Source organism: Lissotriton vulgaris, chromosome 6 (genome assembly GCF_964263255.1).
Source record: "Lissotriton vulgaris chromosome 6, aLisVul1.2, whole genome shotgun sequence".
Classification (NCBI taxonomy): domain Eukaryota; kingdom Metazoa; phylum Chordata; class Amphibia; order Caudata; family Salamandridae; genus Lissotriton; species Lissotriton vulgaris.
Window position 1 is genome coordinate 830,267,288 of NC_141694.1, and position 22,301 is coordinate 830,289,588.

Consider the following 22,301-nt stretch of genomic DNA (forward strand, 5'->3'; position numbering starts at 1 on the left):
GGAACATACTCTTCTAAATCTGTGCATTCCACCTGTGTCAGTTCATAGCACACCCCAAAGCCCATGCCTCTACATTGTGCCACCACTGGGCTAAGGTCTGTCTGTGTGCTGCCTCTGTCAGTTCAAAGGCATCACAGGGCTCCCACTTCTGTTGCAACCCATCTGAGTTGTATTCTTTTATTGTCATCTCATAGAGGCTGTAATGAAGCGTTCAGAGGGTTTCATCCTTCAACACTTTCTACCTGTAATGGAGAAAGCAAGAACTTTTACTCAGCGCTTGCAATTCAGTAGAGGTGAGTGTAAGCCTGTATGAGCCAGCTCCTCTAATAAGACTGGGTGGAGTGAAAGAAAGGAATGCCCATTACAAGAATTCTGCTCAATTTTATAAAGACACCAGAGGGCATATTTACGAGGAAATGGTGGATCCTGTTGTTAAGCACAAAATGCTAATGCCACGCGCTGCCATTCTGAAAGCGCAGGGATGCACCGTATTTACAAAGATATGGCGCACCTCTGTGTTTTCCCTAGCTCTGGGGCTAAACTAAGCTGCCTAACGCCAATGCAGGTACTCTTGCACTATAGTGAAAGGGTGCCTGCATTGAGGGAATGATTTTTTTATCTGGAGGAAGGCCCTTCCTGCCCATAAACAATCACAAATGGAGATTTATAACTTCTATGTGCGCTGTATTGTGCAGCACACATGGAAGTTGCAAATCGAATTATTTTTTAGTGGTATTCATGGTGTTTTGCTGTTTCTATGTGTGCTGCACAATACAGAATACATAGAAACAGCAAAAACGAGGAGAAATTAAGCATTTCTCCTCGTTTCGCCATGTTAAGATCAGGTTTTCCCTTGTCTCAATTTTGGTGCTGCATCCTATTTACGCCACCCTTTCATATAGCGTCTAAATCAATGGGTGATGCAACAGAACGCCCACCACAACACCCATTACCCACCCCTTTCATGCTAAGTGTAGCATGAAAGGAGGCCTTATTTACAAGGCAGCGTTGAGCCACTGTAAATAAGGCAACCCACCTCTCCCCACAGGAACGTCAGAAAAAGGGACGTGGCAATAGGGGCTTGTAAACATGCCCCAGGTGTATTGCTACATAATTTTATGCACCATTGTAATGAGGAACTGCAGAGTTTGGCCGAGAATGTTTTCAGCATCTTCTGGATTTTGAAATCATCTCATGAGAAATGATTTGTGTGTTTTCATCATAAAATGAACAGATTCTGAAAATTGTATGTTAAATTGTTGTGCTCTGTGTTATTCTGAGTAACTTACAAATCGGAACACGTTGATGCATAAGATTGTGTCAAGGCCTTAAAAGCATCTCCAGCCCTCCCCTTTCATTTCATGAACCTGGAACATGCTTTGTGGAGAGGAAGTCATTGGTGGCAGGTTTTGGGCTGTGCATGCCGAGTGAGTGAGTGCTGGAATGAAGGATCCTGGTACATGTTGGAGACTGAAATAATGGCACAAAGTTAGAATGTGCATGTCATTGTCCTTTTCTGCACTGCAAATGTTATGGACCTTTCATATCCCTATCTGGTTTGTGAATCCATCCTCTCACTCCACTAGCATTGTATTGTATTTATACAGCCCTTACTGTACCCCTTGCAAGGCCTATAGGAGCATATTACCAACAACTAGCGATAATTATCGCTATGTTGGCTTAGCGGCAATATTATTATCGCCGAGCTCCGCCGATTTTTATCGCAGATAAACCTTGCTATTATCAAGGTTTATCTCAAAAGCGATTAAAATCGGCCAAAATGCATGAATATCGCTGAAAAGTCAGCGATATTCATGCATTACCAAGCTAATGCTCTTAGCCATGTTATCCACCTACCATTGGATAACATGGCTAAGAACTACTCTGGGCAGGCGTTAGATTTTGGAGATATTCGCGCATAGCGCGAATATTTCCAAAAGTAGGTAATAGGAGATAGCGATGTTAGCGACTGTTTCCAGTCGCTAACATCTTGGCACGCCCACTCTGCAAGTCATTAGCGATAATTATCGCTGACATGCAAAGTGGGGCCCCAAGATGATCGCTATCTCCTACTATCTGTCGGTAACTGGTGTTAGCGATAGCTAGGTAATAGGGCAACAAAATTATCGCCGCTTTAGCGGGGAAAATTTCCGCTAAAGCGGCGAGAAGGCCCTTGGTAATATGCCCCATAGTGCTTTTCCCTGATTGATATTATTTATGAAGGGCTCAGAGACAATCATGCCAATTGAAATACAGAACAAGACAAGGTTATGCACTTGCTAACAGCATATTAAAGGGCCATGGCTGACTGGCTTTCCTTGTAGAGTCAGGGTCTCCTCAGCACTAGCGATAACAGATCTCCTCAGCAACAGAGATATCATAAATGCACAAATGAACAGAACAGATTTGTATTTTCCCGGCAGCTCTTGAAGCCTTGGCTTCGGCATTCGTCCAGAGCACAGAAGCTGAACACGTGCCCCACTATTTGCATGGATATGCTCTGTGCAAGGCCTATCTTGATGCACCATGCAAGAACACGGAAGAAACGTGCCGGGTAGGTGTCTAAATTTGTAAGGTTTTTTGGGGAAGACAAAAAAGTCTCTTGAGTCACCATTCCCACATACTTTCGCATTTAAGAAAATGTACCAAATACAATATGTTATTTATCACCATTAATTATTGGATGGAGGCATGAGTCACTAGAGCTGGTACCGTGAATGGACCATGATGCCAATGCTCTCAAGAATGGTAGTACACGGCATACTGCTGCCAGTGGGTGTGCATACATGGAGCTTCACTGAACAAAACAACAGGACTGGGCTGCCCCCTCCAGGGACCAAGATTCATTAGCATGGGGATGGTTACTGTCTTTACTGTGCCAGTGAGGTATACAAATTGGACTTGAACTTGAATGCCACCCAGAAAACTACATGCGGCTAAAATTAAGTCAAGCCTTCCATTGATCATTTTTTGGTTTTACCCCAGTGAGATGGCCTAAGTGCCAAGAGTGCAGCAAGATGGAGATGCTGTAGCTCAATGCCATGTACTGAGTTCAAGTCAGCTTGAAATTGGTCTTGGTTTGCATCCACACCTGTACTGAAGGGGCACAACAGCTTGAAATTGCTGATTTACTAGAATGCAAGGATGTATATCCCAGCATGAGAAAAAATCTAATTACATTAGTCGTATGAGTATGGGACAAGTTCATTTCCTTAAAGCGAATGCTACATGGTGTAAGTTAGACAGGGAATGGCAACTTCTCCAGTTAGGTGGGCTATACCACAGTAAAATCGTTCCTTTTACATTTTCACCATGGGAGCAACTACCTGCTGCAGACATATGTTTAAAATGGTTCCAATATTGTGATTTGTTTTAATGTCAATACATAACTGCGTCACCACCACATGCAATTTTTCACCCAATAAAGGGGTGTCCCCTTATTTCAGGCATACCAGAGGCATGTAATGGAATCTGTGTTACTTCCTATAGATCCGTGAGCAGGTGCTTCTCACAATGGGCCCAATTGCAACTTTGCTTCCTCCAGACCAGTTGGCCCTGGAAATGCGCTGCATGATCCGAGAAGTACTATACCTGCAAGCAAGCCTGCCACAAGAGAAAACATTACGCCTGATGAAGGTATGTCTTTATGTCTGGAGCATAGGTATGCCTCCTAAAAATCTACTGTATATCTGTATGAATCATATTCATAAAATATTGAAGAGAATCACAATCATAAGGTGATGTGAAGTAGGAGGGTTCTGTATTTTGATGTGCCACTCTGCTTGTCCCTCTGGTTTTTAGGTCTTGCCTTTTCCATTCCGAAGGAATGGGAAATGGCGAGAATTCAAGTGCTCAAAATACTCGTAAAACCACGGGTTTTTTGGTGCGGTTTTCTTTGAGTTCACGTGAATCACGTGACCAAACAAGCACGCGCATCAGCCTCCCTCCCTCCCTCCTAATTGCATTTTTTCACGGCCGCCACCACATCAAAGGGCTTCTCCCAGCGTGTGCTCTGCGGCTTCTCCTCCCCTAATTATTCATGGCTGGCCGGCCGTACTTTCAGTTTCCCGGCCGCTCTTGTTTTTTATTGAAAGCTTTTTGCCTATCTCGCTTAGTTGACAGTATGTTGTAATTTTTTGGGGGGTTTGTTTTTTAATAGCACATGCTTGTTGTTCTTGTTGGTATTCCTAATAAGCATTTGTAAAACGTCAATAAGCGGCAGCACGGCATAACAGCGCTCTTCTCAAGTGTGGCTAGTTACATAAGTCACCCATTAACATGATAAACACCGCCAAACGTCAATGTTCAGGTGCACATGGTTCGTTTTACGTCACGTAGACTAAGGTAACGCTACGACTAGTAAACATTTTGAAAAAAATATCTAGACTACCGGTTAAACAACACACTACGACACGGTTGAGAACATTACTTTGAGCCATCTAAGAGCCTCAGTGCGAGCATTGGCATGTGTGCTTGCAACGTGCAGTACAATACATAACGCCTGCAAATCCTTGCTTTTCCCAAGAAACTCTGCAGACTGGTCCTGTACAGTCCCTGCAAGGACCTGCTTTATAGTGACTTCCTCCTCACCTGGTGCCACAGAGACCAAGCATGACGCAACTCCGAGTTATCCTGTATGGAGGAAAAGGTGCGTATCGGACCTCGACTGCTGCTTCCACCACGGGGATACGGCGTCCCTGACAGTCCTTACCTAGTGTCAGATCTAATCGTGAAGAACGTGTACGGCTCTGTTCAATTAATATATAATGAAAATGGCGGCCATTGTGGAATAGACACACTTCTGATTGAAGTGAACCAGAAATCATATCATCATAATAGAATAAACTATGCTCAAATAAGTCACGTTTATTGTGTATCAAATTTCCACAATGGCTAAATATAAAAATAAGATTATATATTTGAGATTACTTTGAAATCAAATGTTTAGTTAAATAACAAGTGGCAAATATTTATCTAAAAAAGTAATATATTAACCCCTGTGTTGCAAGCGCTATTTTCTGTCACCCACCACTACATTCCGAAACAAATATTTGTATCTCTTCAAGATGGCTGCTTCATTGATCAACCTCGCGAGGTGTTCTACCATCCTGCAGTTTTATCTGCTTGCATTTGATCAGGACCCGCCTCCGCTGCCTGTACCCGAGCATCCGAGAACGCCCACTTTTTTAGTCTATTTCAATAGTTTTGACTTTGAACTTGTTTGCCTCTTCGTTCTCTAAGTGCTAAAGTGGCAGCGTAGGCTGGAGAGTTTCTTACGCAACAACACCGTTGAGCAGGTTTGAGAGCGGGATGACATACTTGCTGTGGGTGTTATAACAACAGCAACCCTCCTTTTAAAACATTTAGGGAACGTAATTGAGGAAGGTGTGTACAAAGTTCACGGGATATAATGTTGTTGTCCTTTTGGTTAGTTCAAGATAGGCCAGGTTCCTGGATGCTATAAACTGAGACGAAGGGAAGCATAAAAACGTATTTGAAGGTCACGAATCTGTGCAAGGACATGTCCTTTCAGGACATGGCGAGCCTAAGCAAGCATTGGCAAAGCAAACACAACAAACATTGGCATAGCCAATAGGTCTCGCATTTGGGACCTTATAAGTGTTTAGCCATACAACATCCTCTCACCCTCAAAAACCCTCACCCTCACCCACCGTCACACCCTCACCCACCCTCACACCCCCTCACCCTCACACCCTCACTCACCCCCTCATCCTCACCCCCCTCACAACCCTCTCACCCTCACTTAGCCTCACACCCTCACCCTCACACACTCTCACCCTCACACCCCCTCACTCACCCTCACACACTCACACACCCACTCACCTCACCCTCACACCCCCTCACCCTCACACCCTCACACCACTCAGCGCTACAACACATATGTGTGTGCAGGTGCAAATGCAATGTTCTTGGATTTTCGTCACAATAAAATACACTGAGCATAATCTTCACAAAATTTATTTACAAACGTTTAAGCTATTGCCATTATAAATTACAATAACTTTTATTTAAGTATTAATTATTTACAAAATTAAAAGCCATTGTTATTTGTAATTTCAATACATCTAAGTCTCGTAAATACAACACACATTGCATTACAAATGCTATAGGTGTCACATTTGCGAAAGTTAAAACTATTGACATTGTAACTGACAAAGCTATTAATTTTGCTATTTTCAAAACCAACACATAAATTAAAAAAGTGTCATTTACAATACCAATCGCTCAAACTTTCCTAATGCGAAAAGTTAAAAGTATGGGCATTGTAAATCACAAAAAAAAAAAAAATGTCATTTAGAAAACCAATGGCTCAAACTTTCCTACTGCGAGACCTACTGGCAACGCCAGTGCTTGTTTCGTTAGCCTTTGACCACCATGGGGCACGGATTCGCCGGGTGTTCCTTTTTCTGGCTCGGATATCATAGTTTGGCCCTCATTGCAAGGGGCCCAACAATTCTGATGATTCTATGAACACTGCAGCTTTGTGGTGTTTCACTCAGAGATGTAATCTTCCGTTTCCAGCTAAAACCCTTGGCAAAAAAGCATGTACGGTAATTCTAATCCACACATGTAATTCCTCCAAAATGTGTAACCCTCGTTCTTTCCTCATACTGGAATTGCCACAAAATAATATGGATTATTAGGGGCAGCTCGTAATGAGGTCCCTACTAGTACTTAAGGAATCTAGGAAGTCACCAAAATTATTGCATCTTATGAAATATTTGCAAGCTGTTTAATAGAGCCATCTAAGAAACTGCCTTGCCAAGGGTCGTTTCACAATTGGAAGGAAAATTGTGAATTTAGGAAATTCCTTCTGTAAAAAAGACAACATTTTAAACCAAGTTCATTCAGTTTTTGCTTTTTTCAGGACATCTGCCCTCTGCCTCACTAGTAGTAAAAATCATACTCGTTCACAATATATTCTGTGCAACTTATTTTTGCTTTTGGTTTAGATTCCTCATTGAGAGAGAAATAACGCGTTGTACCGTCACCAATCCACATCACACCTCCTCAACAAAGGCTTCATGAGTGTTATCAGTATACCTCCTTACCGTACTGTCGATCGCAGCTATATCTCGGTCCAGTGTCTTTAACCTAGCGTCTCTGCCCCAGTGTGCTGTGGCGCGTACTCTCGCGCACTCCCCGTCGCTAAGTCTGAGTGTGTGTCCCAGGGATCACTGCCGTCTGTCACAGACCTCCTCTCCAGGTACAGTGCCCAGTAGTTCTTTGGCCTGTTACGGGGGGGTAGTAGTTCACTGTACAATCCTGTTTGTATGCACCAGCATAACATGTCCTGAGACCATCTGGTCAGCGTCGGGGTGGACCCCCTCATCCAGGTGAGCGCGACGCACTGTTTAGCCACGAGGAAGGTCATATCCACCAGCCTGCGGCAAGTGGGTGCAATATCCTTAGAATACCCCAGTAGCGCCAGCAGTGGGGAGGGGGACAGCGACAAGCCAGTAACCTTGTTCACCTCACGGCAAACCATGTGCCAAAAGTCAGCAACCTTCGGGCAGAGCCAGGCTAGGTGTAGAAAGTCTGCAGATTGCGCTGTACACCTTTCGCAGCTAGGAATTTCCCACAATGCATATCGAAATAATCGTTCAGTGGTGTAATAGACCCTAATAAGGAATTTGAAATGCAATAGCCGGTGACGGCCGTTAAGAGATACCCTCTTTACGTTAGCGCAACAATATCTCCACTTGTCCTCGGGGAGGTCAATCTCTAAGTCCGTCTGCCACGCTAATCGTGGTTTAGCATAGTGTGCTGTTTTCTCCGCTAGGGTGGCGCGATAGAGTCGCAATATTAAATGAGCCGGCCTCTTAGCTGAAACTACATAGTTGTACGCCAGCACCGTTTGGGGTTCTGTCATATCCTCCCCTATCAAGTCCCGAAGAGCGTGTCTCACTCTGGGAAACTGGAAGCGAGTGAGAGGTGGAGCACTCGTCTCGTCGCCCAGGTCTATTTCCTCCCATGTGCGAGCCGTACCATTAATGAATAGGTCTCCCATGTTGATTAGGTTCAACTTTGCGAGAGCAGACAGTACGCCTTTGTCTCTACAGGGGCCAAGCCACGAACACCACTCCAGTCTCGCCTCCGGGGCATACAGTAGCGAGCAAGCCTGTGCATCCATAAGATGGTACCAGGCATGCGAACAGCGTTTAGCGAGTCTAAGATGCCCATTCTTTGGTCTCTGGGCAGGGCCAAGAGCGCCGGCAACGGAGTTGGATCGGCTACTATTCCTTCAATACATATGTGCGGGGCATTAGATGGGCCATGCATCCAGCCGCACGCATGTGTGCCCTGGGCAGCGCTGTAGTACAATTCTAAGTCCGGGGCTTGCAGACCCCCGTCCTCGTATGACCGGATGAGGATGTCCCATGCCACTCTGGGTTGCTAACCAGCCCAGACCAGTCGCAGTACCAGGGTATGTAATTGTCTAAAGAACGCACTCGATAATACCATAGGAATGTTACTAAAAAGAAATAGGAAACGGGGGAGTACTATCATTTTCAGCAATGATATGCGGCCCAATAGGGGGAGGGGAAGGTCAATCCACTTATTCACATCGTCCTCCAGTTTGGAGATCGCCACTCCGTAATTCTCCCTGAGGGCCACCTCCGAGTCCGTGTTTAGCTGTATACCCAGGTAACGTATCGAATCAGTGGTCCACTGTATAGGGTAATCCGAGTCAACTCTCTCCGTGGCTGGGGTGAGCGGGAACATTATAGTTTTGCTCCAGTTCACATGGATTCCGGAAACGAGCTAAACAGGACCACCTCTCTCAACACCCTCGAGAGGTTGGCCTCCGGATCCCGCACGTAGAGCAGGGTGTCGTCCGCATACGTGGACACTATCAAATTGTACCTGGGGAATCGGATACCGCGATGACTGTGGTACTCACGCAACGCACATGCAAGTGGTTCCGCAACTAGGGCGTAGAGGAGGGGGAGAGGGGGCAGCCCTGTCCAGTGCCACGTCCAATAGTAAAAGGCTCAGTCGTTAGCGCTCCTATGCGGACACGCGCCGTCGGGGAAGCGTAGAGTGTGTTCAGCAGCTGTATAAAAAGGTCCCCGACCCCCATTCGCTGCAGCACCGCACGAAGAAAAGGCCACCCGACAGAGTCAAAGGCCTTTTCCATATCCAGGAAGACCGCTACCGCAGGCACCTCCTGTCGTGTGTGTTGGAATGCTGCGAACACAGTGCGTAGGTTATAGGTCAAAGTGCGGTTGGGGACAAAGCCTGCCTGTTCAGGAGCCACGAGCGTCGGGATCAGTGGGCTGATACGATTTGCGATGATCTTTGCAAATATCTTTGCGTCCACGTTAATAAGTGACAGCGGCCGACAGGAGGCGCAGTCCTCCGGGGGCTTACCAGGTTTAAGGATAGCTATAATAATTGCTTACACAGACCAGAGAAAGGGAATCAAAGCATAAGGTGCCAGCACTAGTCTAAAAGGTCCCTATCAGTTTTGGTGAACAGCAAGGTGCAAACAAAGGGCTGAGAGCACAATTCCCTATACTCCCTCAAATTAAAGGCTGATTCAACGAACCTAACCTTCAACAATTTAACAGCACATAGTAGCCCAGCACACTTTAAACACAATTTATTACAGCGAATGAGTCAAAGAAGGTTTGGTTTCACAAACAAGTCGATGCTTCCAGTTTCAATTATTCTTTATTGTTCAATCTTTAAAAACTTTTGACAGCATCACTTTTGGAACCGCCAACGCGTTTCGTCCCAACCAGGGACTTCTTCAGGGCTTGAACAGTCAATATAGTCTATTCTGGTTGACAGTTTCTTATAAGTTCTCGTTGACAGTTTTGTATGAATTCTTAATGGTAATAAAGTATTTCAGTGAAAGGAGTATTCTATTTGGTGACCCTTTATTAATTCACAATTGATGATTATCGAATGTCACTTTAAATCGTTTCTTCATATGGTTAAGGCATCATGTTTGATAGTCGGAAGGTCGATTTTACAAGGTAGTAACCCGGATATGGTAGTTCGGGTCCGTAAGGAGGGCCCTCTATCGTCTCTGCTCCAACAGGAATCACCACGATGGGCTCTGAGGCGGAGCGTCTCCCCCTGCGTAGTCTCTTCGCACCTCGTCACTCTGCGTTCCACACGGCGCCACTTCAGGGCTCAGTGATGCCGGGCAACCAATGCACCTACTGCGTCCGTACACTCCCGGGGCAGGGTAGATTCTCCCAGCGGCTCCCAGGAGGTCGCGGCTCTGCTTCTTGCGACATTCACCAAGGTCTCCAAACAACGCTTCTGGCTCGGGTATCCAGTCGATTTTTGTCCTGTGTGTGCACCACACGTTCCGGAGCGACAAGGGAGCTTTTCTGTGCTCAGAGGGCACCGTTACCCGCTGGAAAAATTAATGGATCGTGTCCTAGACGGAGGAGCCAACGGTTCAGGCGGCCATCTCTGTCGCTGGCTAGCTCCACCCCCATGCAGGCGCAGGGTTTTGACGCAGCAGGGGCCCAAAAGTGACTGAGTGAAATCTTGTAGATTTCACTCAACCACTTTTAGGAGGGGTTCCTTCGCCGGACCACCCCCCCCCCCCCCGCGCAGGAACGCCTCCTTCTGGCGCAGGGCTTTACATTGTGAGGCATCTCCAGAGGTGCGTTACGTTGTAAGTACCCCGAACCATGGCGCATCTTTTGTGCCGCCGCTGCGTCACAAAAGTGATGCAACAGCGGCGTAAGAGGGGCCAAGGGGCTTTTAAATCTGCCCCCAAGACCGCTTCTTCTGCTTAACTTTCAATATCTCATTTGTTTTTCATGAGAGTATATAATTTGAAAAAGGTTTTGCTATTTGTCTTAGTATGTTTTCTTCATAGGTACATTTCAACTGTTCCTCACTTGTGCCCCTCAAATGCCCTAAACATAAGTTTGAAAGCTTGCAAACCTATCCCAACAGACACTGCAACACACCTTAGTACACTGAACATCTCTCCTCTTTGTGAACAGTCTTCTCACCACCTGCTCTCGGAAAATTATTTTTAACTTTACCCTCTGAAAATCTTGATCCTCTCAACCCTTCAGGGCAGAGGTCTTCAAAGTTTTTGATGCCGAGACCCCCTTGTCCAACTTTTTTAGGAACAAAAATTTCTAGAACCTTGTATTCTTCAGCATCGACCACTATTGACAACTATAAACACCCCCAATTCCTACAGCAAATAATTTTTACCGTGGGAAAATAATATTAAACCGTGTTTAGCAAACCAAAGGTCAGTGAGCATGGGGGTGTAGTCAAAGGTGTAGCTAAAAATAAAGGGCCTAATTTATGAGGAATTGGCGTATTTATGAAATATGGTGCATTCCTGTCATTTTCCCTTGTGTTAGCGCACAAATTGCTGCCTAGCACCAACACAGGCAGGATAATTTTCATAGAGGAAGGTGCCCCTTCCTTTTCAAAAACAATCCAGAGGCGTTTTTCTCTTTCTATGTGAGCTTCATGAATGCAGCACACATTGAAAGAGGAAAAAACTAGGAGCGATGAAAACATCTCTACTCGTTACACCTCCCCTGGGGAGGCATCTGTTTTTGAATCTCCCTAGGTTTACGTGATTTTGTAAATATGGGGTAGCATCAAAATCCATGGGTGTTGTGTGGGAAACCCACACAAAGCCCATGGAAGACCTCCTTGATGCAGAGTATTTCAAAGAAGTGACTTGCGCTACTATGTCTTACTCCATATCTATGAGGCCATGCAAAGCCAGGCAGGGTAACTTTGCACTGCCTCATAGGTATGGTTGAGAGGCTTGCACCACTGAAGGGTCAAAAAAAGTGATGCTCTGGCGATGCAAGCCTCTCATAAATAAGCCCCAAAATATTCTGGGCCTTACTTATGAAGGCTTAACACACTTTTTTGCCACCATAGCATCACTTTTTTATGTGACGCTGGGCGGCGTAAATAATGCGCTACGTTGCGCCATATTTACAAAGTGATGCATCTAAGCAGATGTGTCACTTTGTAAAGGCCTGCGCTACATTATATCTGTCAGGTATATATCTGGCAGGATAGGCATTCGCCTGCAATAAAGGGTCTTAGAAGTGATGCAGTGAAATCTATGAGATTTCACTGTGACACCTCTGGGACGCTACTGTGTCAATATCTTACACCTGGCTCACAGCAGGCGTGAGACTGACGCAGGCCCTTTGACATGGGGATTGCCCCATGTAAAAGGATACATTACTGGAGTTGCGTCATTTTTCAGACACACACCAGCAATGTGTCACTTTTGCCCCTACAGATACGTTAGAAATACTGACGTATCTGTAATTCTTTACAACATATTTCACCGTACATAAAATGCTGCACATCCATTGTCACAATGAGGGCGCAGTGAAAACTGTTGCATCGCTGTTTTGTCGCAGCGATGCAACAATTTTCATAAATGAGGCCCTCTGTACGTTTTTGGGGTCTTTCACCATCAGGTATCTACATAAAAAAAATGGCCAGCTTAAATGAAAAATACATGTAAAAGTTACTCAGTGGGAAATGCACTGTAGTACAGTATGAAACCTCTATTAGTGAATGCACTGCAGAGGTCTATGTGTAACCAGAGAGCCACAGAATTACATCTTGGTTGGTTCAGTGGAGAACAGCGATGTGTATTTTTAGTGCTACGAGTTCGCAGCCTGTGACAGAAAGCACTGTGAATATGCAAGTCATTATTTTATACTTACATGACACCCAGTGTAAGATAGAATGCTGAAAAAGGTGGAAATAGTTTTACGATAAAATGGTGCTTCCAAAACGTAGATTTTAGTAATACCAGAGTGTATGTAATGCAAACTTTTTTTTCCATAGCTGTCCCTTACACACCTCTTTAGGGGCACTAAGGACTGTGTAAATGTGGTTAAAATTCAAAGCAAGCACTTCCTAGCCCAGTTGTTAATGCTTTGCACTTCCACTCAAAAACCCAAATCTTTGTCATCACAAAGCTTGGAGTGATTTAATTCATTAAAGCCAGAACTACTCCCAAGCATCCCTTACACTTTTACATTTGCATTTCATTCAGAGAAGCAGCTGATAACTATCTAAATTAGCCGGGGCTGTCTTTTTACAAAAGGAAAGCACACGTTTTGAATTGCAGGGACAAGTGAAGCTGGGGAATGCGCGATCCCCTTGCCAGGACTCCAGGGCCCCCCTGGGGGTCACGCCCCACAGATTGAAGACCTCTGCTTTAGGGTATTAGCACACTTCTCTTTCAGAATCAGTTACACCTCTAATTCAATCAAGCTTCTGACCTTTTCACACAGATGATCCTAATCGCATACCTCATGAGGATTCTTTTAACCTGCCCCCTCAGAAAATTCTGAATGCTTCCTCCTTTCTGATGATCCTGATTGATTTTCTCCCTTAAGGAATTCTATCACTTCCGACCTTCAAAGATCTCCATGAGCTTTCCCTGAGATCATGATAACCTCCACATATAATTGCTCATCAGTACCCTCACCAAGGACGTTGTGCATATGTCCCCCTACAAGGTGATGAATAATTCCCACCTGAGAATGTCAATCACCTATCTTTTGAGAGTGTGGATGATCTCTCTACCATAAGGATCTAGAACACCTCAGTCCCCTTGATCACTGTGAACTCCCGTCCTCAAATTGGAGCTTGATCCTTCAGTCTACTTCCTAAAGTTAGTGCTTCTCAAGTAGTGGAAAAGGACATGCCTTTAGTGGTGCCAGCAGATGGCTATGTTTGATTTGCATAGTGGGGCAAGATTTGTCATTGGTGAGCCATATACATACATGTAGTCAAGTTGGAAATAGATGTGGTAAATGAAACTGGTGCCAAATGGATGAAACGTTTGAGAGACCCCATTACTAAAGGCTTCCGCCATCTTAATTACATGTTCCTTTCCATGCAGCCCCTGGAACAGTTCCTACGAGCTGGAGTCTCCAAAGCCTGCAAGGAGGTTTCTTTCCCGGAAGTGTTGACAGCACTGAACAATGTGGTAAGGGATTTTATCTAGGAAAAACTTCTGCCACGAAATCACCTTAACTAAAAATTAAGGATAATCACTTTGTACTAGGGGGCAAAATTCCTGGTTTGATAGCAAAGATGAAAAGCTAGGCTTGACCATTCTCTGGCATCTCTTTGTGGTGGACTGCGAAAGCCCCCCACCCCCATCCCCATAGCATGGTGCCAAGAATGTCACCAATTGGCTTTAAACCACATTGCTTTAAATGTCACCCACTGTCTCCAAAGAGGATGGGGAATTTCACCTACGATTTCCATAGGATGTGAGTGATATCATCACTCGTTATCATAGCAAAGAACTCAGAATGTTAGCCACAAGCTCTTCAGCAGGGGGCGTAGCATATCATTCATTTGTTCTGCATCCAGAATTGACAATATTATTGATCTCCATTCACTGGGTAAATGTAACCAAATGGCTTTACCGCAAGAGGGCTGACAATGACGCCCACTACATTTATGCCATTGGGTGTAAGAGTGACCAACAATCTCCAAAAGGGGTGCAGCATGTCACCCATGTCTCCACTGCTAGGTATTCTGAATGCCATTAAACTTCTTCATTATCTTTTTGGCTCCAAAAATGTATTCTATATTACCTTTTCTTAAATAGAGAACACAACCTTGTCTCAATGTGAGTTACAGTCTCTCCCCTGGAATGGGGGATAACTGACTGGGCCTACAATTACTGGGCCTTTTACCAGGTGTTTATTCCTGATTTTGTGTAAAACAAAACACTGACTTTTTCCATCTGCCATATACTCAAACCCACAGCTCATTATCCTGCAGCAACACAGGCCGGCCCAACGTCATGGGGACCTGCAAAAATAAAAAGGGCTTTTAGAGTCTGTTTACTTTCGATAGCAACTACTACCACAAGCTAACCAAAGCTGGCACCTACTGCTGGATAGTTTTTATTTTAGTTAAGGAATATTTAGGTTGATAAGGAGTAATTAGGGCCCCTGAAAGTGATGTTAGTGTGGAAGGAGGGTCTTTACTACAAACAGATCAGCGTGCTGGGGTTCATCGATCCTTTTGCTGGACATCTTATGGCAAGTGCAGCTGTAATTGATCACAGCCCTCTTCACTAAACATTGTCTTCTTTTCCTTGCCAGATGTCTGCCCCAGAACCTCTGTCCATCGATGGTCAAGCAGCACAACAGAAAGCAAAGGAGCTCCTCCTCCTGATTGGTGAGTACCAACCAGTACCAAGTCCTCAAACCTTGGGCAAGCATGCACTGTCATTTTCCTGTCTTTTTGACCATCACTGTTTGAATGTTCACCAGAGGCGGCCACTCCATGTCACGCCATCTAAGCAGATGATTCACTTTGTAAACCCCTGCACTGCATTATACCTGCATCAGGTATAAATGTATGCAGGGTGGGTGTTTCCTGCTAAAAAGCCTCATAGAAATGTCGCAGTGAAAACTATGAGATTTCACTGCGACACCTCTAGTATGCCACTGCGTCAAATCCGTACGCCTACTTAACAGCAGGCGTAAGACTGACCACAGGCCTATTTACATGGGGCTTGCCCTATGTGAAAGGACACATTGATGGAGTTTCGTCGGTTTTCAGACACACCCCAGTAATGTTGCAGTTTTTCCCCTACAGATACGCCAGGAATACTGACATATCTGTAAATCTTTGCGACATGGAGCGCCCTACAGTAAATACGGGCCATCCATGGTGTCACAAGGAGGGCTCACTGAAAAGTGTTGCATCGCTGTCTTCATGCAGCGATGCAACACTTTTCATAAATGAGGCCCTTTGTTTCTTTCTATTGCCCAGACTGCCCATTCAGTGTTCTTAGAACTGTAGAATTTGCTTTAGGAGTGGTACAGCTATAGACTAGGCAGGAATTCATCTAGATCCCTCTACAAGAAACTAACAGGATGTTTCTCAGCTCACAAACAGTTGGTAAAAAAGATTTTTGTTGGCCTAAGTTCATAAATCGTTAAAGTGAGAGGTTTGCTCTATAATGGACCCGAGGTTCTTGACTTTATTAACTATCAGTATCATTTTTACGAGAACAAATGCTGTGTGTGTGTCTGCTCTACTTGCTGTGAGATTCCATAGAGAATGACCTCTGGTTTACAAATGTATGTCCAATTCAGCCAATGGCATGACTAGCAATAAATGTCCTTGTCTTTCCAGTAACTTTATAGGACCATTATGATCCTCCTCTTCCCTTTTGGAGGATTGCTTATCATGCTACCAAACTCTAGCTGTAGGTTTGGGTCGGTCATCAATTTAAAAAGCTATGTGTAATCTTTAGTATTCGTACAGGATGATTTGCGGCATGATCTCTTAAATTAGACAAGGGGGGAGATGGAAGACATTTCTTCAAATGTATCCTCCATATCTGTGTCAACCTTTTCATGTTGCACTGCTACAGCACAGACCAGGGTTCTGATAGGAATGTCTGCTATATCCTAATAATGATTGAAAGAAACACATTACAAGGTAAAAATACCAAAGTTGCATTTCCTTTTAGTGAGAAACATTTCCTTGTAGTGTTCACTCACTGGACAGTCTTCCTGGTTGTTTTACAGTTAACCTTATAATTGGAGATGACCTGAAAATAAAAAAGATAAAACTTCCAACAGATGTTCCTTTAGATCAAGGATCTGACATCTGATTAGAAAATTGATGTTTTTCTATTATCTTTTCCCCCCAAACTTTAGAGACACATCAGATCACACCATTGAACGCAGGCGATCAAGTGCCTGAGATTGAAGTAAGTACTGTAAGGCTGTCTCTCCACTGAGCTTTTTCCACGGGTTAACATGTAAGGGAAGAGGTTGGCATTTACAACACACTTGTTATGGCCTGCAATGGCTAATCTATTTTCTTTGTTCAGACTTCTAATTTCTAAAATGAGCACTTTAGCAGAGCTTAATTTGTAAAATAACAAGTGCCAGGGCTCTCATCAGAAGGCCACAGCAGCTTGCACCACACATTACCCCTGTCACGCTGCCAATGATAGTAACAGCACAACTACCAACCATCCCACTCGTGCAAGTGTGACAATTCTGACTATTTCAGGCCTCCAAAGCTATAAGAATGGCTTGGGCGGCAGGAAATAATATATATTAAATTAATAAATGCCTGTTGCTGTGCTCATCTCTAAATTAGCCAGACAGCGCCACCTTGTGGCAGACTGTCACAAGAGCTGGTGTTGACAATTTAATGCCAGTGCCAAGCCCCGGAAACAATTGGCTCATTTAACCCCTTCTATGATGGTGACGGAACCACTCCGTCACCAGCCTCGGACGCGCGGTGCTGGTGACGGAGCGGTTCCGTCACGGCCCGCCCGGCACGCCTGGGCGGCAGCAATTTCGCGCCTGCGCTGAACGTTCCATTGAGCGGGCAGGGCTGTGACGGAACCGCTCCGTCACAAGCACAGCGCGCCCGAAGATCGTGACGGAGCGGTTCTGTCACGAGCATGGGAGCGAGCGCGGCCCCTCTCCCCCCCAGCGCTGCGGCGGAATTATCGCCGCAGCAAAGGGGTTAAAGCAGTGGAGCCCAACACAGCGATTCCTGTTGTATGAAGAGGCATTGCCTCTTTAGGGACCATGCTTAAGTGACATTACATGTGCTGACAGAATAATCACTTACGGGACACTCTGGCAGGCTCTCATATGTCAGCCCCATCCATATGTGTTGTTCCTGTGCTGTGATCACTGACTCAGGGAGACGTTACTCAGTCTTGCAGTAATTTTTACGCCTTTACAAAGATTATCTTGCAATTTGTGAACCGCATACCTCTTTTTATACATATTCTTAAGTACATTGGTCAGAATGGCCCTTCTCATAAAGATTGAAATGTACCAATCTCTGAATTGGGTCTGAATGACCCTTTGAACAATACTTACTGAGTAAAATGCCAATGGGCATGGTTAACACTAGGTAACAAACTGGAGCAGCAGCACACTTAGGCGATCAGACAGGAGGGGGAAGGGCCAGAAATGTTATCTATTTGTCTCACCAATGCGCAGGCATTTATGAACGGTTCACTGATTCATCTTAGAAAACATTAATATCACATAATTGTAAAGCAGCAGAAGGGCTGTAATGAGGAGAGCTGCCAAATGCTTAGGTAAGTTTAAATACCAGCAACCGAGCCACACTTTTATCCAGTGCTTAATTTGAGTCGGTAGTTTCCGGTGCTCACCACTGGCACTTAATTGGTTTGGGTGCTTGGCACCGACACTTAATTGTGAACACTGCACTTTTGACAGTCTGCCACGTGGTGGCACTGCTCATCTAATTTGGAAATTAGCAGAACAACGGTTGTTTATGAATACAGTATAGATTAAAATGACTGATACCTGCCTCCCCCGCCATTCAATTAGCTTTGGGGACCTGGAATAATCTGAAATTAAGCACTGCGTTAATCCAGTTTGTTATGCATCGTAATGCAAAACTAATCAGCCCTCACCCATTTGGACCCGTTGGGGAATGGGCAAAGCAGACCCCTAGCCTAGTAGCAATGAATGCCATTATGGTTGGCAGCAGGATATATTTTATTATGTGGCTGGCAAATACCACAAGATTGATGCTAAGCTCTACACTAGAACATTGGTCACAGGCCCAATTCATAGGCCTGTTATAAATGAAAATGACAATGAGACCATGGTTTTGGCAATGCTTGTTAAAACCTGTATGTATTGTTCATAGAGCTGTGTGCTGCTTTGCTATACAGCATTGCAGTCTTGGTTCCTGATCAGGAGGCAATGTTGGGCATCACTCTTTTTTGATCCCGGGCCTAACCACCTGGCGCAGACTGCTAGAAAAGCTTCATCTTTTATGTCGGCCATTAGAGGTTACATAAGCAGCTTAAGACTTGGTGGTTCTACAACTGATGAGATAATTTGATTCCCTGCATGTAGGATTCTGTTATGTGGCAGGCACCAGAATTGAGTTGTGCTTTATAAAATGTCAAGTCATGTTAATAAATGTGTGTGGCGCTGTATTGCCATTATTAGTATGGCATAATATAACATAGCACAAATTGGTATTGGTATTTAGGATACATCCATCTAGGGGCTTTTATACTTTAGGGTGCAGAAGGGACAAAAGGCTTGGGGGCATATTTACAAGGGCTTTATCTCCGCTTTTTTGGCTTGAAAAGCCAAAAAACCAGGGATAGAACTATTGCCCTATTTACAAGAGGGTGCTAACATGCATAATTGCATGTTAGCACCCTTTTTCCCAACGCCTCCCTTTGCATCTCTAATGAGATGCAAAGTGGTTGTCACTGGGCGTACCCTGGATGGACTACCTTGCAAATATTGCTGATGTTCACATCGCAATATTTACAAGGCTGCCCCAGCATTTTAGCACATGTTAGTTTTTGGAGAAAACCGCTGTTTTCTCCAAAAACAAACCTCTGCTAAAATGCAGACTTACCTATCCCTAACATTGGGGTGGATTATGCTGATACGACCCTGTGGGTCGTATCAGCAAGGTTATCGCAGTTTTGCAGGGAACATCGCTGGAAAACCAGCGATGTTCCCTACAAAATGGCGATAACCTTGCTAACTGTGGAATTTTTATCGCCCTGGAGAAACGTGTTGTTAATAACGCGCTACCAGGGCGATAAATTCCAGGGATAGCCAGCGATAACAAAATTGTCGCTAAGCAAGGCCAGCGATAATTATCGCTGGCTGTTGATAATATGCCCCGTGATTCTCTTCATGATCTCCCTTGCACATCTGATATGCACCAGTAGAGGGCACTGATAATTACTACTGCTGCTCCTTCCTTGATGGGGTCATATATTGCCTACCAGTATTATGGAAAATGCCCGGGGGTCAAACGGGCATGTGCACCCTCTTTGTGTGCCCACGGGGCACTTTAGTATTACAGAAAGGGCGGCAGACGCTTGTGCAGTTCTTTCTGTAATACAGATATGCAGCGCCAGGCCTATACTCAGAGGGTGTTCCCTCATTTGCATAGGGGTGTGGCCCCATGCAAATGAGGGAGTCTCTTTGCCCCTGTGTTATAGAATTGGGCGCAGAGGCGAAGAATCTGTCAGTGCACCCCCTGATAGCTCCTCTCTGGAGGGGGAAAAGGGGGTCCTATGGACCCCCAGACATCACCTTGCATGCAAGTGCAGTCACTCAGTGCACCCGCCTGCAAGGGGATCTCTCACCCCTCTTAATAGTACATGTGGGTTGCCGCCTGCACAGTGAAACAGAGTGGCTGCTTCAAAGTCACTCCGTTTCTCATTTGAATGCTCTTTCCCCAGGGCGGCACGACTTTGGGGCTGCCCTAGGGGCAGCGCATTCAATGTAATAGGGCAGACTCTCCCTGTTTGCGCCCGGCGCACCTGTTTTAAGGTACGCTGTGGCGCAAACAGGGAAAGTGTGCCCTATGTGTAATAGGGCCCTGGTGTAACGCATTATGCTTCCTTAACTTCCTTCTGAGGGGAGCATCTCCCCCTACACTGCTACTATTTCTCTCAAGTTATATTGTTATTGGTCGTGCCTCCTTCAAGGGCGCATTGTTACTCACCGCTTACATCACAAGGCAATTATTAATTATGCTGCCTAAGTGTTCATGCCACTGCCACCTTCGCTGCTTATCTTGTTGTGGGTTTATGATGGACAACATGAAGCTCTATTTAATAGCCTTTGGATGCCTAATTTTATCCTAGTGCTGCTCTTTTAAAAATGTTTGCTCCCTGCTCCCTTTACCATCAGTCTGATGCTTTCTTCAAAACGTTACCTGATACGGCTGGAGTTAAAAAAGAAGGTGGGGTGCGATGGCACACAACTAACCTTAAGGAGGGGGGCATGGCTGATGCAGCACTTCTCTGCTGGGAATCAGATCCTGGTTGTCCACGAGCAGGAAAGGGAAGGACTTTCCTTCCTGCTCAGTGGAACACAATCCAAACAATGCTGGAGCTACTCTCAACAGCATGAGAGTAGATCTAGGATTGGTTGGAGCAGGCTAACCCAGCGCTCATTTTAAGGCTAGGGTCCTGTGTCAGCAATCTCCAGGCTGTTTCACAGCCTTTGGATTGCTGGCATGTCGGGCTGGCCTATGGAACACAGCTAGCTAATCCGACATGCGCACTGTAGACCAGTGCTGTAATGCTGCATTTGCAGGATTCAGCCCGCCCCCACCCTCACACTGTACACAGTGGGAGCTGCTGCGGTGGCAAATAAATAAAATGGCATTGACATGGCATTTTATTTGTATGTGTTGTGATGGGGTGCTGCACCTCTGCTCTTCCGGAGGAAGGGTCCAGACTGCACCAGTTTTATATATACAAGTGATCCTTGACGTACAGATGTATCTCCCTTGCTTTTCTTCAAATACTAGATTTTCCTGCACAAGTAGCCTTTTTTATTTGGGCTGGTTTGACACCGCAGCTGTGCAATGACTTTTTAAAATTAATTCTTCAAAATTCACTGAGTGGGCTTTAGTTCCGTCCAGAGGAACATTTCTATGCCACCTAATGCTACTGGCTGTTCGTATCATTCTGTCTCCTATGGAGTGTTTGCAATGGAATGCATAGTTTACCTCTCAAAAGCTCACTGAATCATGACTCGATTATTTATCTCAGAAATGCATTGAAAATATGCAAGCTTTAAAAAATATTTTACACATGAATAAAAATGCAAGTCGGACTTTGTCATTGCTAGTTATCTTCACTGACACAACAGCTTTCTTATTGGCTGGAAAAACAAACATGGCTTTTCCTAATGTCTACTTTGACAATCCATAGTCTGTAATCGACTTACTACCTAGGTAGAGAATATTTGGTATTCTATAACAGTTAAGAGAGTATGCTTTGCTGTCTTCAGAAAAGGAGTGTGGGTGTGGATAATTATGTTGGTCTCTGTATTGGATCTCCGCTTTGACTGATGCCCTTTTTTTGGTATCCTCACAGAAACCACTGGAACCTGTAATGGGTGAAATGCAAAAGAACAGGTTTCTTGCACCTTACCGTTACCTAACCGAGAGGGTAAGTGAAAGGAGATGTGAGTGAATGGGGGATGCAAGTAATAAACACATTATCAGTATTGTCTTCTGCCAGTGGTTTCACTATAAACTCATCATCATCCTTTGTATCTGGCTCACACTGAGTAATAGAACAGCCTATTCTACAAAGTAGGTTTCTGTGCACCCTCAACATATCTTCAACACCTCTGCATTCTTAGCCCATCCTCCTATCCACAGGCTCATGTCCTGCTGATAACACCTCCATCCTTCCTTCCCTTATGGGCCTGCTAATACTAACACCAATCCCCTTTCTCTTGGTGGGC

The 22,301-nt window shown here is 44.9% G+C and overlaps 1 long non-coding RNA gene across 1 annotated transcript; it reads left to right on the forward strand.

Annotated features, from left to right (window-relative positions):
* Nucleotides 1-15,085: 15,085 nt before the first annotated feature.
* Nucleotides 15,086-22,000, forward strand: LOC147708058 (uncharacterized). Its single transcript, XR_015296486.1, has 3 exons — nucleotides 15,086-15,210; nucleotides 16,707-16,759; nucleotides 21,926-22,000. It is a non-coding gene; the product is annotated as an uncharacterized LOC147708058 (long non-coding RNA).
* Nucleotides 22,001-22,301: the final 301 nt, after the last annotated feature.